We start from the raw sequence: 16,888 nt of genomic DNA, 5'->3' as shown, positions 1-16,888 counted from the left end.
TGGCTGCCGTCGCATCATCCAGGTGGATGCTGCACACTGGTGGTGGATGAGGAGGTATCCCCTGACTATGTAAAGTGCTTTGAGTGCTAGAAAAGCGCTATATAAATGTAAGGAATTATTATTATATACATATACACAAGCATGCAATGGTCTTTTCACACCTGTCTTACTGTGTGATTGTCTGGAATCAGGTTTCTCAACTGACTATCAAAACTGTAATCTCTATATTAACAAACACTGAACATTCTGAACCAGAAACCAATTCGATGGTATAATTGCAATAATTAAAATATAGTTTGATTAGTTTTGAAAATTTTACAAATGTGTCTCTTATTAAAATGGTTTTTAAATGAGCTGTAAATTAGTTAATACTGCTCCAGAAATTATATACAAATTCATAACAAAGTAAAAAAAACTAAATTTGCAAAATCTATATTTTTAGTTTCAGAACATATTTTAACATTTTTTTACAAACTGTAAATAAAGACAGAAATAGGTTTATCAACACTGATGATCGAACACAGTTTCAACTTTCTTGTATTATTGTTATATTTTAATTCTTGTTTAGTTTTTTGGTATAATTATTGCTTTATTGTTAAATATTGTTTTGTATAAAGAAGCCTAACCAGGGACTGGGACTGCAAATTAGTCTTTGGCTAGAAGCCTGTATGTGGAACATCAGCTGCTTGAAATTGTAGCAATATTATACTGCATTATCCCTAATAAATAAATAAATAAATAAATACAAATTTAGCTTTTGTATGATATATTTCAGTTTTGAGTTATTACAAAAACGTATTCAAGTCAATAAAAATCTTAAAACCTGATAACTTTATATTTATTTTTAGTTATTTCAGCATTCAACATTTGAGTGAGTTTGACGTTGTTCAGTAAACACACTGACTCTGGAGGATTTGATTATGGAGTTTAATATTGAGGAATGAAATGGTTTCAGTTGTTCCTCTATACAGTATGGCAGTTCATTGCATGTGTCTGTTATTAAACCAAGACTATTTCTGTAAGTGTTCAGGAGGAATCAGTGGGTCATCAACGGATTTGGGGTACTGGATTGTAATCACAATCGGTTTATTTCCAGTACAGGGAAGAGGCTGAAATATCAACGCGTGAACACACACTCCATCCCCATCTGCATCAACCAGCACCTGACAGAGAGAGAAAAATAACTAGGGTTTAATGTAGACAAACACTTTACAAGTTTGACTACATTTGGACAGCAATGCTACAATGTTAAGAAAAGTTTTATCTCATGCAAATGTATGAAGCTTGACTTGATGCATTTTAACTTTCAGTGAGGACGGATTCATTATTTGCAACATCATCACACCTGCTTAGGACACACAGTTGACCAGTTGATATTAGGTGGCATGCAAGTTCCATATAAAACTACAAATGAACTAAAACCTTAATTTACCTTGAACATGTAATTTGTTCCTGCCACAACCTGAGAAGAATAGACCACAGGAATGAAAATCTTAAAAATAAATCCAGCCTCCTTCTCCATCTCTGGCCTCACCTGAAGAAAGAGAGAAACATTATCATTATGCTCACAATAAGGATCATTTTTTAACAATTAGTAGTTAACTACATTTCGTAAACATGAACTATTAATAAATGCAGTATTTTGAATATTGTACATCACTTTTGATGAGTTAAGAGTTTTTTAATAAAGGAATAATTAAGAGCAATTATTGATCTGTATGTTACTAAATCTGAATTTATTGCATAGATAGGCACTTGCATATATCATTCATATCGTGCTACAAGGACATAAAAAATGTAAACTGAACTAAAACAAAACAAACCCCAAACAAACAAATAATCAGTTTTGTGCAAACAATATTACAGCACCAAAACATACAAATCAGCTCACTAGTAACAGACAGTGTGTTTAATTTAGGAGTGAACTTGTCTCATACCTCAAAGCAAATCCTTTTCACCTCTGGATCGAACAGTTTAATGTGGCTCCAGCCTCCACACATTTCTGCAGTGTGCTGATGATCAGAGAAGAGAAGAGGAGAGTTAATCAGTCAGTCTGACTCCCAGAACAACAGTCCTGCACTTTTAAAGTTAAGATCACATGACCTGAAGAATTGTGGGAGGTGATTGCACAAATGTGGCAGTGAACCGTCCTTAGACGTTTGTTTAAATCACTTAACCTGATTGATAGGCAAAAGTAATGATGTGTAATAAATAAGTAATAAAGCACTATATAAATTCCTCATTGATTCATTCATTTATTCATTCATTCATTGTTTCCAAGCAGCTTTGAAGAAAATAACATTATGTGTATAATGCTTCACATAAGACCAAATTGTAGGGCAATTATTATTATTATTTTTTTTTTAAAAGATGTTTGAACGTTGGTCAGTTTGGTTCTAGTAAGAGGTTAAAATGCTGGTTGGTTTCCTTGTATTAACAAATAAAAATTGTGTTCACTATTGTGCTAAGAAGTCTCTGGGTTAATTTTACACTGTTTCCTTGGATTGGTTTTTAGTTTGCATGTGAAAGTGATTTTCCCCTGGGACACAATTTCGATGGAAAAAATGTAATCGGACTAAATAACACAGTTCCAACACTTTTAGCAATGCGTTCTTAAATATTGGAATAATTAAGATGAATGAATGTTCAGAAGAATTTTTCATTGGCAGTTTATGTTAACTAATGAATTAACTAATGTTAACTTAATGAAGCCCTAATACAAAGTGTGAATGAACAATATAGAATTAAATACCTTTAAACAATATCTAGGGAATATAGTAGTCCAGATTACAAAAAAAAAAAAAAAAAATCGGCTATTAAGTCTAAATATTTAAGTATTTGGTGCTGTTGCTGAACACCATAGCAAATCCACAAATCTGAATAGCTGTTTAAAATTATATATATATAGTGCTGTCAATCGATTAAAAAAAATTAACTAATTAATCGCACAATTTTTTAAAATTAATCGCGATTAATCGCGATTAATCGCAATTAAAAGACTGAAACTTTTTGGATATGTAAATGTAAAATGTAAATAATTAATGTAAACTCAAGACAAAGAAACTATTTAAATTCAAAATATTATTGTTTATTGGAATTTTTGTTTAACTTGTAACACAGATTTTCTCATGTAAACAACATACCTGCAATAAACCATCAATATCCTCCAAATTAACTGTTGGCTTGAAAGCCATATTTATTACAGAAATAAAAGCACAGGCATGTAAGTACCATTTGAATTTCAAAACAATCAATGCCAATAAAAAACAAAAATGATTTCTGTTATGTTGAATTCTAAGTGGACTGCAAAAAAATTCCAAAGTATAGTCATTGCCAGTGCTTTAAGTGGGCTGGTATGCACTCAGTACCGCCACTTCCAAATATAGCTCTTGAGCGTACCGCCACCTCTCTGTGCGCCCAGAACGTGCTTGTAGCGTACCGGTACGCTCATTTGGACATCTGTTTTAATAGAGGTTTTAATCTTTTACCTGCACTGCCGATTTTCAGAGCGCCCTTCACAATGCAAGCTTCCTAATTCATCCCACCCAGAGCAGAAACTACATTACCCATTCACCCTTAAGTTATACAAGTGAATAGCGCATGTGTCGCTTTCCCACTGTTAAGAGTCAACAACTCAACGTGGCCGGAGAAGGTGTGTGAAACTCGTTGTGAGTTATACTAAAGCAAAATCTTGAGTATTTATTGTCTGATAAAAATTAAAAACTGTCTGCGGAGGTTGAGTCGTCCTGCAGCCCCCGCTGGCTGTTCATTGGCTGCAGCATCTTTTTTCTAATTTCTAAACAAATACCGTAGACGGCAAGGCACAAATTTAGATATTCAATTATCTAATTAATCTATAGCCTATGCACAAAGACAATATGATCTTTTTGTCCCCTTTTTGTTTTAAAGCTTGATGAAGAGAGAGAGCGCAAGTTGCTGCAGCTGCGAGGAGGACAGTGATGCACGCGTACAGGAGTGATTGACAGTTCGCGGCACTGTGTACAAAAAATATTCCGCTACACAATTATTTCCTTATTTTCGTTTAAGCTTATTAACGTTAGCGTTACAGAAAGGTCTGATTTACGCACTGTTACAGTCATTGTTTTTTTTTTTTTTTTTAACAATGACATTTGAGTTCATGATTTTAATGTTGCTGTTTCTTGTGGCAGATTGAAGAGTAACCCGGCAGAGTTTTATACTGAAACTTTCCGTCTAAAAGTCCTTCCTTGGTCTTATCCATATTTCTTTGCACGTTGAACACACATAGGCCACAACTGGAAATAAAAAAAAACTGCAACCGCGTTAATTGCGTTATTTTTTTTTAACGCGTTAAATATTTCAAATTAATCGAATGCGTTAACGCGCTAATTTTGACAGCACTAATATATATATATATATATATATATATATATATATATATATATATATATATATATATATATATATATATATATATATATACATATATATATATATATATAGTATTTTCACCAACAAAAATGTTTATAAGCCAGTTATTTTAATATTTTGCTTTGTTGTTAATTGTATTAATCAGGGTGAGATTTTTTGTTTGCACAAGGAGTCTAACAGCAGCCAGTGTCCCACACAGAGATCTGATTTCACCATCATCCAGTCTGTCTGGAATTACTTGAAGAAACAGGAAAAAACGAACGAAACTGAGACGGACTAAATTCTAAAAACTATGCACAAGGTTTCTTGAAGTGTCTTGGAGGCAGTGCCACAGTTCTTCTGGACTGAGTCTGTCTCAGTTTGTTCTGTTTCTTCATGACAGACTGGATGATGATTAGAGCAGATCTCTGTGTGGAGCACTAGCTGTTGTCAGACTCCTTGTGCAAACAAAAATCTCACTGGATTATTACATTTAATGGCAAAAGAAATGCTTGAAAATGTTAATGGATATTTCCTACTGTCACACTACAGCAAAAGATATAGAAATAATGGTCTTAAAAGCATTTTATGTTGGTGAAAACACTTTTGCACATAAATTTATACATACATTATACATATATATATATATACTCATTTTTAATTTAATACTTTTTATTTTTAAGAGATTTTATGGAACTAAATTATATTAGTCAGAATCAGGATTATCAGAATACTCTTATTCACTACAGGGCACTGGTGGGCTCAGGATCTCCCCTCTGTGTGTCTCAATCCTGTAATGAATCACAGCACACAGTTTTCTGCTGTTGTATCAGTTTTGGCCAACAAATGTTCATCACTGTTTGCAAACTTAACAGGAATTTGAGACACATCTGTAATTATTCTGTCAGTGCTGCACTGTCTTTTGCATTTTTATAAATGGCATTCCTAGAATAAAGCAAATAATATAAATACATAAACAAATAAAGAAATACAACAACAAAACTCAGGATGGAGCTATAATCTGGTTAGGAGTAAAGTTGGTCGTGACCAGATCTACCATACTGTATTAGTATCCTTAATTTACCTACAGGAGACCAAAGCTGAATTCTGATGGTGTATATGGACTCACATACATGTCATAGGATGATGTACTATGTAAGCTGATTTCAAATAGGTGTTTTTAGTCACAGCTCAAAGTTTTGCAATATCAGTAGTATTTATCTTAAAGTAATTTTTATTTCATTATTTATTTCTATAATTAATTTATGTATATATATATATATATATATATATATATATATATATATATATATATATATATATATATATATATATATATATATATGGCCTTCTAACATTTAAAACATTATGTGAACTACTGTGTTAAAAGTCTAATTTGCAATGTTTTGTAAAAAAAGGTCCTGGCACAAGTGAGGTTGCCAGTGCTGAGATGTTTGTTTATGATCTCTATATCTAAATAATAATACCATAAATAATGATACTTGATTTATTTGAGTATCATAATGCAATAAAAGGCTGTCAATGTTACCAGTACATGTGCCAGATGCTAACAGTATTACAATTGTTTCAGATAATTTATTGACATTTCATGAAGCTCATCTAAATGTTTTCTCTCATACAAACTATTCTTCAAGTGAACTACAAGAGAAAAGCTTTTTGTGTGATGACGTGTTCATACTAGGAGTGTCCCCGATGAAGGATTTTCATAGATAGGGTAAATAATGTTTTATGTTTTGATGAACAGATAGCTAACACTTAACGTTGGCGAAACCATAACAATTAACTATTTTTAAAAAAAAAAATTTGAGTCTTAGTAAAGTTTTAAATCCCTGCCGCCAGGATGCTCCTCTTTCAGTCAATTTGTAGTTATATATTGGCCCATAGGACCACTAGGTAACTTTTTGGATGAAAACCTCAACCTTAACCTTTCCTGAGGATGGTACTCTTCTACCCTAGGAAAAAGAAGTTTATTCAAGTGTGCTATTAGTGTACTTCTTTTAAACTAAAAATAGGAAATTATGCTTTAAGTTGACTTTTTATGTACTTCTCAGAAATATTCTTAAAATGAGATTTACGTAAACCTTTACTTACAAAAAGTCTAAATATATTTGAACTATACTTGATGAATCCGTGTTTTCATTATTATACAGTAGAGGGCGCTAGTACACATCTTATGCACAGAATTTCCCAAAAAAAAAAAAAAAACACAAGTGAAGAAGAAAAAAGAAACAACAGACACTAACACATGTAACACGATTATTTGTCATGAAACAGCATCAAAACTGTAATGTTATGGAATAAATTGTCAACCGCTGAAGAGGTAATAATTACAGTCAAGCTTTGGGGTGTTGAATTCTGAATCCAATTCATAGTCTTTTTTCAACTTTTTGTTCAAAATGTTATTTTTTCTTTATTTTTTTTAACTTACCTACATTAAAGTGTTTATAAAAAATAATTTATGAAGCTAGAATAAAATATTTTTGTTAAGAAGCAAATACCCTGTTATTTCTTTTGATGTTTTCTATGTTCAGATATTCATGTAACAAAATATATACAAATTAAAACCTAAATTGGGACAGTAGTAGTATACTTAAAGTATGATGTAAAGTTCACTTAACGAAAAACTTATGAGTATACTTGCAGTATAAAACTGCTAAACTAGTCGTTTACTGAGACTATACTCATATAGTATAGTCTCAGTACTATACTCAATAGTCATTATCATTATGATAAGCTGTTTTCCCAAATGCTCATATTGGCTAATGGCTATTATGGAAATTAGCAAAAAAAAAAAAAAAAAAAAAAAAAACCATTTTGCCCCAAAAAAGTATCAACAACTTAAACTTCAATATTATTTTATTTTTCTGTTATGCAAATTATTTATAAACTATTAAGCGGTGTATCAAAAATAGTATTTGTGCTTGCAGGATGTCATGGATGATGCAATATTAATCTGAAACTCATTTCCAGTGAAAAGTGATTGTTTGTTTAAGGTTTGATTGATTGTTTGATGTTCAAAGATGTACATTTCTAAGATTAAGGACCAGAATGTAGTTGGCATCATATATTCCTACTTGGCAAATAATATGTTATATTTGTATTCTTCTGTAATCACGATAAAATGGGGTTTTGTTCTTTCTTTGAGATCTTCAAAGATCAGTGTGTTTATTGTTTTACTGATTGTTCAGTCTTATCGGGAATTTCAGCTTTACACTTCCATGTAATCTTACAGTGCATGCACACGCTGATTTATGTTTAACTTCAGTTGGGTTTCATTAGAAGAATTGTGTTGACGTCACCATAAATGGGACTGGTCAGATATTTGTCTTATGGTCATCGTCTGATTCATTATGTGCAGGTTATGGTTGATGTAAAAACAGTTTCTTCCAATTTTCAAATCTAGTTTGAAGACACATCTTTTTAAATAGGCATACCAGTGATATTTATCTGTTTCCTGTTTGTAAAGCTAAGAATGTGGCATTTGAATCTTGTTGTTTGTTAATCGTTTTATGCATTTAATTGGATGTAAGGTGTCCTTGAGTGTCACGTATAAGGTACCAATAAATAAAATGCATTACTGTATTATTATTATTATTATAGTTTAATTGCATTAAAGTATAAAAATGTGTAATGATTCAATTTGCATAAAAAAATCAAGAAGCATAATTTAACAGCCTACAATAAATATAAAAATGATGTATAAGTCAATAAATATATATTTATTTATTTTATTTGTATAAGAGTCATGAAAATTTGGGGGTTAAATCCAGCTAATAGTCATGAAAAAATAATATATATATATATATATATATATATATATATATATACATATATATATATATATATATATATATATATATATATATATACATATATATATATATATATATATATATACATATATACATATATATATATATATACATATATATATATATATATATATATATATATATATATATATATATATATATATATATATATATTAAATGGGGGACCTTCTTTCTGTCTTTAACTATATAATTCGTTACAATGCGCTAATTATGATTTTTCATTAATTTATATACATTTTTTTTACATTTTACATTAATTTATTAATTACACTGTTGACTCTAATCTTTCCGCTTAAAGCTACCCATATCACCGAACCTGACATTAACCTTAACTCTATTCAACCTCAATAGCAGCAAAAGTGTTTTGCTAAATATAAAACCTTTATATAAATATAAAACCATTTATTTCTATTAATCTGGTCATAAGATATGACATGGATATGTTGAGAGTTTGGGATATTAAAAATAATGTACATCATCTCATCATTTATTTTATTTTTTTTTTTACTATAGTGCTTTTATAACATTAGCCTAAAACTTTAGCAGTTAATCTTCTGCATTTCTGTTTTGAGCTGTGCTCGCTGATGATGACCAGTAGAGAGATGCATTTGATAGAAAGTTTTATTCAATGGGATTCAACTCATAATTTCACATAGAAAATGCTTCGTTATCTATACAAAATATCGTTAATATTAAGACTTATAGGCTATTTGCAAAAAGGGCCCCAATGCACATGAACATATCTGTGGGGCTATGAATGCGAACTCCTTTTGTGGACATGTTCTTCACGAAACAATGTGCAGAAACACGGTTTTTAATCCCTGCCGCCAAGATGCTCCTCTTTCAGTCTCAGATTATGGAAAGTGAAACATAAATCTATAGGGGTGGTTGGATTTATTCACGCACTTTAAAATATTAATTTGAAGCTTCATTCTTTTCAGATTCTTACAACTTTATCATAATAGGCTGTATATTAACTTATTGGGAGAAAACCGGTATTTCCCCCATATAGTCAAAATGGTATAATCAATAACACCCTGCGAATATTCGATTGTTAGATTGGTAGTCGAATCAGGCTCCTCAAATCAAAGCTTCAGTTCGTCGACTATTCGGGGTCATACAGTATCATGTTCCATGAATATATTAGGACAATTGTATTTTGTTTCATGTAATTCATTCTGTGCATGACTTAAAGTGATCTGTAAAGTCAAAACAGACAACATCAAAACAGTTTTGGATCAAACCAGACGATACTGCTACCTGCAGCAATGCCCAATAATTTCTTATTTTCCCCCATTTGACTGGAAGAGTTGGAGTTACTGGTCTGCTTATCTCTAACGATTGGAAATGTAATCCTTTACCATCTTTGAATGAGACCTGAAGGAGCTGTTGATACCCAGTTACTATTACCTACCCTCTTAAAATCCAATTTGTAGTTATATATTGGCCCATAGGACCACTAGGTAACTTTTTGGATGAAAACCTCAACCTTAACCTTTCCTGAGGATGGTACTCTTCTACCCTAGGAAAAAGAAGTTTATTCAAGTGTGCTATTAGTATACTTCTTTTAAACTAAAAATAGGAAATTATGCTTTTAGTTGACTTTTTATGTACTTCTCAGAAATATTCTTAAAATGACATTTACGTATGCTTATACTTACAAAAAGTCTAATTATATTTGAACTATACTTGTGCTCCTAGAATCCGTGTTTTCTAGTACACATCTTATGCACAGAATTTCCCAAAAAAATAAAAAAATAAAATAAACACAAGTGAAGAAGAAAAAACAAACAACAGACACTAACACATGTAACACGATTATTTGTCATGAAACAGCATCAAAACTGTAATGTTATGGAATAAATTGTCAACCGCTGAAGAGGTAATAATTACAGTCAAGCTTTGGGGTGTTGAATGACTCCATTTACATTTGATTATCATTCTGAATCCAATTCATAGTCTTTTTTCAGCTTTTTGTTCAAAATGTTAATTCTTTCTTTATTTATTTTTAACTTACCTACATTAAAGTGTTTATAAAAAAGAATTTATGAAGCTAGAATAAAATATTTTTGTTTACAAAGAGATACCCTGTTATTTCTTTTGATGTTTTCTATGTTCAGATATTCATGTAACAAAATATATACAAATTAAAACCTAAATTGGGACAGTAGTAGTATACTTAAAGTATGATGTAAAGTTCACTTAACGAAAAACTTATGAGTATACTTGCAGTATAAAACTGCTAAACTAGTCGTTTACTGAGACTATACTTCAAAGTGTACAAAGTATTTAATAAATAAACTGTCAGTTTACCTATAAATTCACTTTTAGTATAATTGCAGTACAAACTACAAACAAATGACCTGCCCGACTCAATCTGAGCAGCTGAGTTCTTAGCCATATCTTCAAGAATTGACTAAAAACACATAAAAACAGATCTCTTCCATCTTTATTTATTTGATCCTCTACCTATTCTCTCTACTCTCTATTCTAATTCTTTTCATAAAAAACTAACACTAGCTTTTCTAATCTTATTGTACTCTATTTGTTTTCTTTTTATTAGTTTTACAATTAACAAAAGCAAAAAAGACGTCTAACACATGCTTTATTCCTTTTCTATTCTATCTGTTGTTTTTATTTATTATAGTATTTAAAAAGGCCTTGCTATTTGCACTGTTATAGCACTTGTATGTCATTGCTCGTTCCTCATTTATAAGTCGCTTTGGATAAAAGTGTCTGCAGTGCTAAATGACTACATGTAAAAATGTAAATGTAAAAGATGCTGTCTTACATCATGAATTGTCTTTTAGTGATCTAGATTTTCATTTGTTTGAAATAAGCTGCAAAATGGACAAGACTGGGAAGTTGCTTGTCATTAACCAGGTTGCATAAGACTGATTTTTACCTGAACTTCATTTCCAAAGTAAATCACAAAGCTGGAAGAGAATAAATAAAGTCTGCATGAAAGACAGAAAATAAGATTGAATAAGATCAAATACATTTAAATTGAGCTAAAAGAACATGCAAAAATAGGCAACAGTCAAACATCTCCTGACAATTCACTGCAAATGGGCATTTCATTCCTAAATGAACAGATTGTCTTTATTTACTCACTTTCATGCCATTCTAAACCTATATGTTTGAAAAAGGTTCCATGGAAATTCTTTCAGATTTTTCCCATTGTGTCCCACGGACATGAGAGGAAGGAAATAATGACAGAAATTTCTTTCTGCAGTGAATTATTCCTCTAATTCTGTAAAGTGTCAGATTTTTTAATCTGATTTGTGTGGCTGAGATGTTGGATGTGGATTGTGTGTCCAGTATGACACACTAGATCCTCAAACTGCATTACAATCATCAGTCCTCCACAGAATGAATTACTTATTCTATTTTATTTAGACATTTCTTTTCCTAATGTTTAGGAGTCTTAAATGTTTAATTATTATTCTTAAATTTCCAATTTGGTATTGTACCGTATGCCCAGACACGTTTAACTTCCTCTCTATATTAAATGTATTAAAAATGTTAGAGTCATGAATAGTTTACAGTTATTAAAAATATTAAACAACTGGGGTTCCCCCTAACATAATGGTACAGTCATTATCATTTTGATAAGCTGTTTTCCCAAATGCTCATATTGGCTAATGGCTATTATGGAAATTAGCAAAAAAAAAAAAAAAAAAGCATTTTGCCCCAAAAAAGTATCAACAACTTAAACTTTAATATTATTTTATTTTTCTGTTATACAAATTATTTATAAACTATTAAGCGGTGTATCAAAAATAGTATATGTGCTTGCAGGATGTCATGGATGATGCAATATTAATCTGAAACTCATTTCCAGTAAAGTGATTGTTTGTTTAAGATGTTCAAAGATGTACATTTCTAAGATTAAGGACCAGAATGTAATTGGCATCATATATTCCTACTTGGCAAATAATATGTTATATTTGTATTCTTCTGTAATCACGATAAAATGGGGTTTTGTTCTTTCTTTGAGATCTTCTAAGATCAGTGTGTTTATTGTTTTAATGATTGTTCAGTCTTATCGGGAATTTCAGCTTTACACTTCCATGTAATCTTACAGTGCATGCACACGCTGATTTATGTTTAACTTCAGTTGGGTTTCATTAGAAGAATTGTGTTGACGTCACCATAAATGGGACTGATCAGATATTTGTTTTATGGTCATCGTCTGATCCATTATGTGCAGGTTATGGTTGATGTAAAAACAGTTTCTTCCAATTTTCAAATCTAGTTTGAAGACACATCGTTTTAAATAGGCATACCGGTGATATTTATCTATTTCCTGTTTGTAAAGCTAAGAATGTGGCATTTGAATCTTGTTGTTTGTTTATCGTTTTATGCATTTTATTTGGATGTAAGGTGTCCTTGAGTGTCACGTATAAGGTACCCATAAATAAAATGCATTACTGTATTATTATTATTATTATAGTTTAATTGCATTAAAGTATAAAAATGTGTAATGATTCAATTTGCATAAAAAAATCAAGAAGCATAATTTAACAGCCTACAATAAATATGAAAATGATGTAAAAGTCAATAGATATATATTTATTTATTTTATTTGTATAAGAGTCATGAGAATGTGGGGGTTAAATCCAGCTAATAGTCATGAAAAAAAAAACATAGAAATATAGAAATATATATATTTTAAATGGGGGACCTTCTCTCTGTCTTTAACTATATAATTTGTTACAATGCGCTAATTGTGATTTTACATTAATTTATATAATTTTTTTTTACATTTTACATTAATTTATTAATTACACTGTTGACTCTAATCTTTCTGCTTAAGGCTACCCATATCACCGAACCTGACATTAACCTTAACTCTATTCAACCTCAATAGCAGCAAAAGTGTTTTGCTAAATATAAAACCTTTATATAAATATAAAACCATTTATTTCTATTCATGTTGTCGTAAGATATGACATGGATATGTTGAGAGTTGGGATATTAAAAATAATGTACATCATCTCACAATTCAAAAGAAGCCATCCTCTTGGTTGTGACATGGACTAAACAGAAGTGTGTTATCCTCTTGTGTTTATAGAGAGATTGTGTTATAAAAATGGACCTATTGATGTACAAGGAACGCTTTAGAAGAAAAAAAAACTGACAAACACAATCCAGAGTTCTCCTCTGATCAGACGAAACCAGTAGTTCAATTCCAGGCTGCAGCAAAGTCAGATTGTGCAGAAGAATCATCTGTTTCTTGTGGTCTTGTCCCAGTCATCATCTGAGACAAGGTCTTTACAGAGGGATCTGTATCTGGGGCTCTAGTTGTCCTGGTCTCCACTGTCTTTCAGGGATGTAGAGGTCCTTTCTAGGTGCTGATCCACCATCTGGTCTAGATACGTACTGGATCCGGGTGACCAGTGACCCTCTGATCTGGATACAGACTGTATCTGGAGGGTACAGTGACCTCAGAATAAGAGAGAACAGACTAATATTAGCGTAGATGCCATTCATCTAATGATGTAGCAAGTACATAGGGTATTACAGGAAGTATTCCCGGTTCTGGTTTACCTAATTAATGCAGCCTAAAAATCCTTTAACAGATTTGGATATTAGAAGCATATTAGTATGTTATGTGTAAGCCAGGTTAAAGAGATGGGTCTTTAATCTAGATTTAAACTGCAAGAGTGTGTCTGCCTCCCGAACAATGTTAGGTAGGTTATTCCAGAGTTTAGGTGCCAAATAGGAAAAGGATCTGCTGCCCGCAGTAGATTTTGATATTCTAGGTATTATCAAATTGGCTGAGTTTTGAGAATGCAGCAGACGTGGAGGACTATAATGTAACTAGCTCATTCAAATACTGAGGAGCTAAACCATTCAGGGCTTTATAAGTAATAAGCAAGATTTTAAAATCTATACAATGTTTGATAGGGAGCCAGAGCAGTGTTGACAGAACCGGTCATACTTCCTGGCTCTAGTAAGAACTCTAGCTGCATTTTGGACTAACTGGAGTTTGTTAATTAAGTACTTGGAGTACTCCATACTGCACTTGTGATCGATATGATACATCTTCATACACTGCTATGAACTGATGGCGGTCATATAAGTACGATTTAAACCATGCTAATGCACTTCCATTAATGCCAACAAAGTGTTCAAGTCTATGCAAAAGAATGTTGTGGTCAGCAGTGTTTAACACAGCACTAAAATCCAATAAAACTAACAGAGAGATACACCCACGATCAGATGATAAGAGTAGATCATTTGTAACTCTAAGGAGAGCAGTCTCATTACTATGATACGGTCTAAATCCTGACTGGAAATCCTCACATATACCATTTTTTTTTCTAAGAAGGAATATAATTGTGTGGATACTATCTTGGACAGAAAAGGGAGATTTGAGATTGGTCTATAATTAACTAGTTCTTGGGGGTCAAGTTGTGTGTTTTTTTTTTTTTTTGATGAAATGCTTAATAACAGCCAGTTTGAAGGTTTTAGGGACATTTCCTAATGACAATGAGGAATTAATAATAGTCAGAAGAGGATCTATGACTTCTGGAAGCACCACTTTTAGGATCTTAGATGGAACGGTCTAATATACATGTTGTTGGTTTAGGTGATTTAACAAAATTATACAATTCTTACTCTCCTATAATAAAGAATAAGTGAAACTGTTTCTCAGGAGATCTATAGTGCACTGTCTGATGCGATACTGTGGCTGACGCTACATGGTTACAATTTGATCTCTAATAGTATCGATTTTAGATGTAAAGTAGTGAATAGTGAAGTGACATTCAGCCAAGTATGGTGACCCATACTCAGAATTTGTGCTCTGCATTTAACCCATCCGAAATGCACACACACAGAGCAGTGAACACACACACACACAAACACACACACACACACACACACACACACACACACACACACACACACACACACACACACACACACACACACACACACACACACACACTGTGAGCACACACCCGGAGCAGTGGGCAGCCATTTATGCTGCGGCGCCCGGGGAGCAGTTGGGGGTTCGATGCCTTGCTCAAGGGCACCTAAGTCATGGTATTGAAGGTGGAGAGAGAGCTATTAATGCACTACCCCCACCTACAATTCCGTCTGGCCCGAGACTAGAACTCACAACCCTTCGATTGGGAGTCCAACCCTCTAACCATTAGGCCACGACTTCCCCCCTAAAAGTAGTTCATAAAGCCATTACTGCTGTGATTTTGGGAAATCTCAACATTTGTTGATGCTTTATTTTTCATTAATTTAGCCATTGTATTGAATAAATACCTGTGGTTATGTTTGTAATCAGATCTAGAAGTTTTTATTGCTTTTCTGTAGGATAGGTTACCAAGGTTCCTTGAGGTATCAGCACAATAAGACACTCAGCGAAATATTGTCTAATTATCGTTATTGATCAAATCTATGAAAATAGAGATATTTTGTCAATATCGTACACCCCTACATCCAATCCATCTTTTAAATCCATTCTCTGATGGTTTATTATATTAAAACTATTGCAATATATTTGTATATTGATATATTGTAAACTATTGTTATATCTATACTCTTCCTTTATACATCTCTTTGCCCAGTAATTTAAATAACGTACCATAAATGTTTTGTAAATACTATAAATAATACTTGGCAATCATGTCAATAAAGCTATGTCTATTTCTGTTAACCTAGGTCCGTAGGTGGTGATAAATAATCGTCTATATTATGCATCAGTAAGTTATTACATATTTGACTCAACTGATTCATTTACAATTTACAATTACAAACTGAATAGTTAACAAATGAAGCAGTGGTATTCAATTAGGCCTATATTTATTCACAAACAATTATTAATTTCTCAATGAAACACCACTAATTATTATATTTTGTAAATTATACTTCGACTAATAATGACTTTAAATTTGCTGTAGTAATTAAAGGGATACTCCACCCCAAAATGAAAACTTTGTCATTAATCACTTACCCCCATGTCGTTGTAAACCTGTAAAGCTCCGTTCATCTTCAGAACACAATTTAAGATATTTTGGATGAAAACCAAAGATCCGGTGCATCTATTTCTGCTTACCTTGACTGATGCACAAATCAGATTATGCCATAGTACAACTAATATTTTAATGTCAAACTGCTATGTTGTGTTCTTTAAACATAGAACCAGCACTGTTTTGTTCCTTTATTCTCAATAATTAAAAAAAGTTGAATATTAAATGTTATTATACAGATAATAACTTTAGAAATTAACAGCTGATAAAAGTAGGCTAACAAATGTTGAGTCAGAAGTGAGGTCCAGTGTCTTTTCCAGGGATTATTAACTTTATTTCACACTTTCCAGATAGCAGTTGCAGCAGTGGCATAGATGGCATTAAAGATGAGCTCCAACAGGATCAGTTAGAATTGGACATTGGTACAGTGTGTGTGTGTGTGTGTGTGTAAAGTTTTGTTTATTTTAATGTATTAAAGTAGGACTATCTTAAACTAAGCATAATATAGTTATATATAATTTTTCAAACAACGCTTACTATTCCTGTCAGCAGTTCCAGCTGTGAGCGGTCATTTAGTGAATTGTGTCGTCTACTTACATGACTTAGGTGAACAATGGGCCAGAAGAGACTCAATCATTTCGGTGTTCTACC

General features: G+C 32.1%; 1 long non-coding RNA gene across 1 annotated transcript; it reads right to left on the bottom strand.

Moving 5' to 3' along the window:
- Positions 1 to 916: 916 nt before the first annotated feature.
- On the bottom strand, positions 917 to 1,536 carry LOC113068047 (uncharacterized). Its single transcript, XR_003279474.1, has 2 exons — positions 1,433 to 1,536; positions 917 to 1,163 (listed from the first exon to the last, which is right to left on the bottom strand). It is a non-coding gene; the product is annotated as an uncharacterized LOC113068047 (long non-coding RNA).
- Positions 1,537 to 16,888: the final 15,352 nt, after the last annotated feature.

The sequence above is a fragment of the Carassius auratus genome, linkage group LG30F, assembly GCF_003368295.1.
Source record: "Carassius auratus strain Wakin linkage group LG30F, ASM336829v1, whole genome shotgun sequence".
Lineage (NCBI taxonomy): Eukaryota > Metazoa > Chordata > Actinopteri > Cypriniformes > Cyprinidae > Carassius > Carassius auratus.
This window is presented reverse-complemented; position numbering and strand designations above follow the sequence as displayed.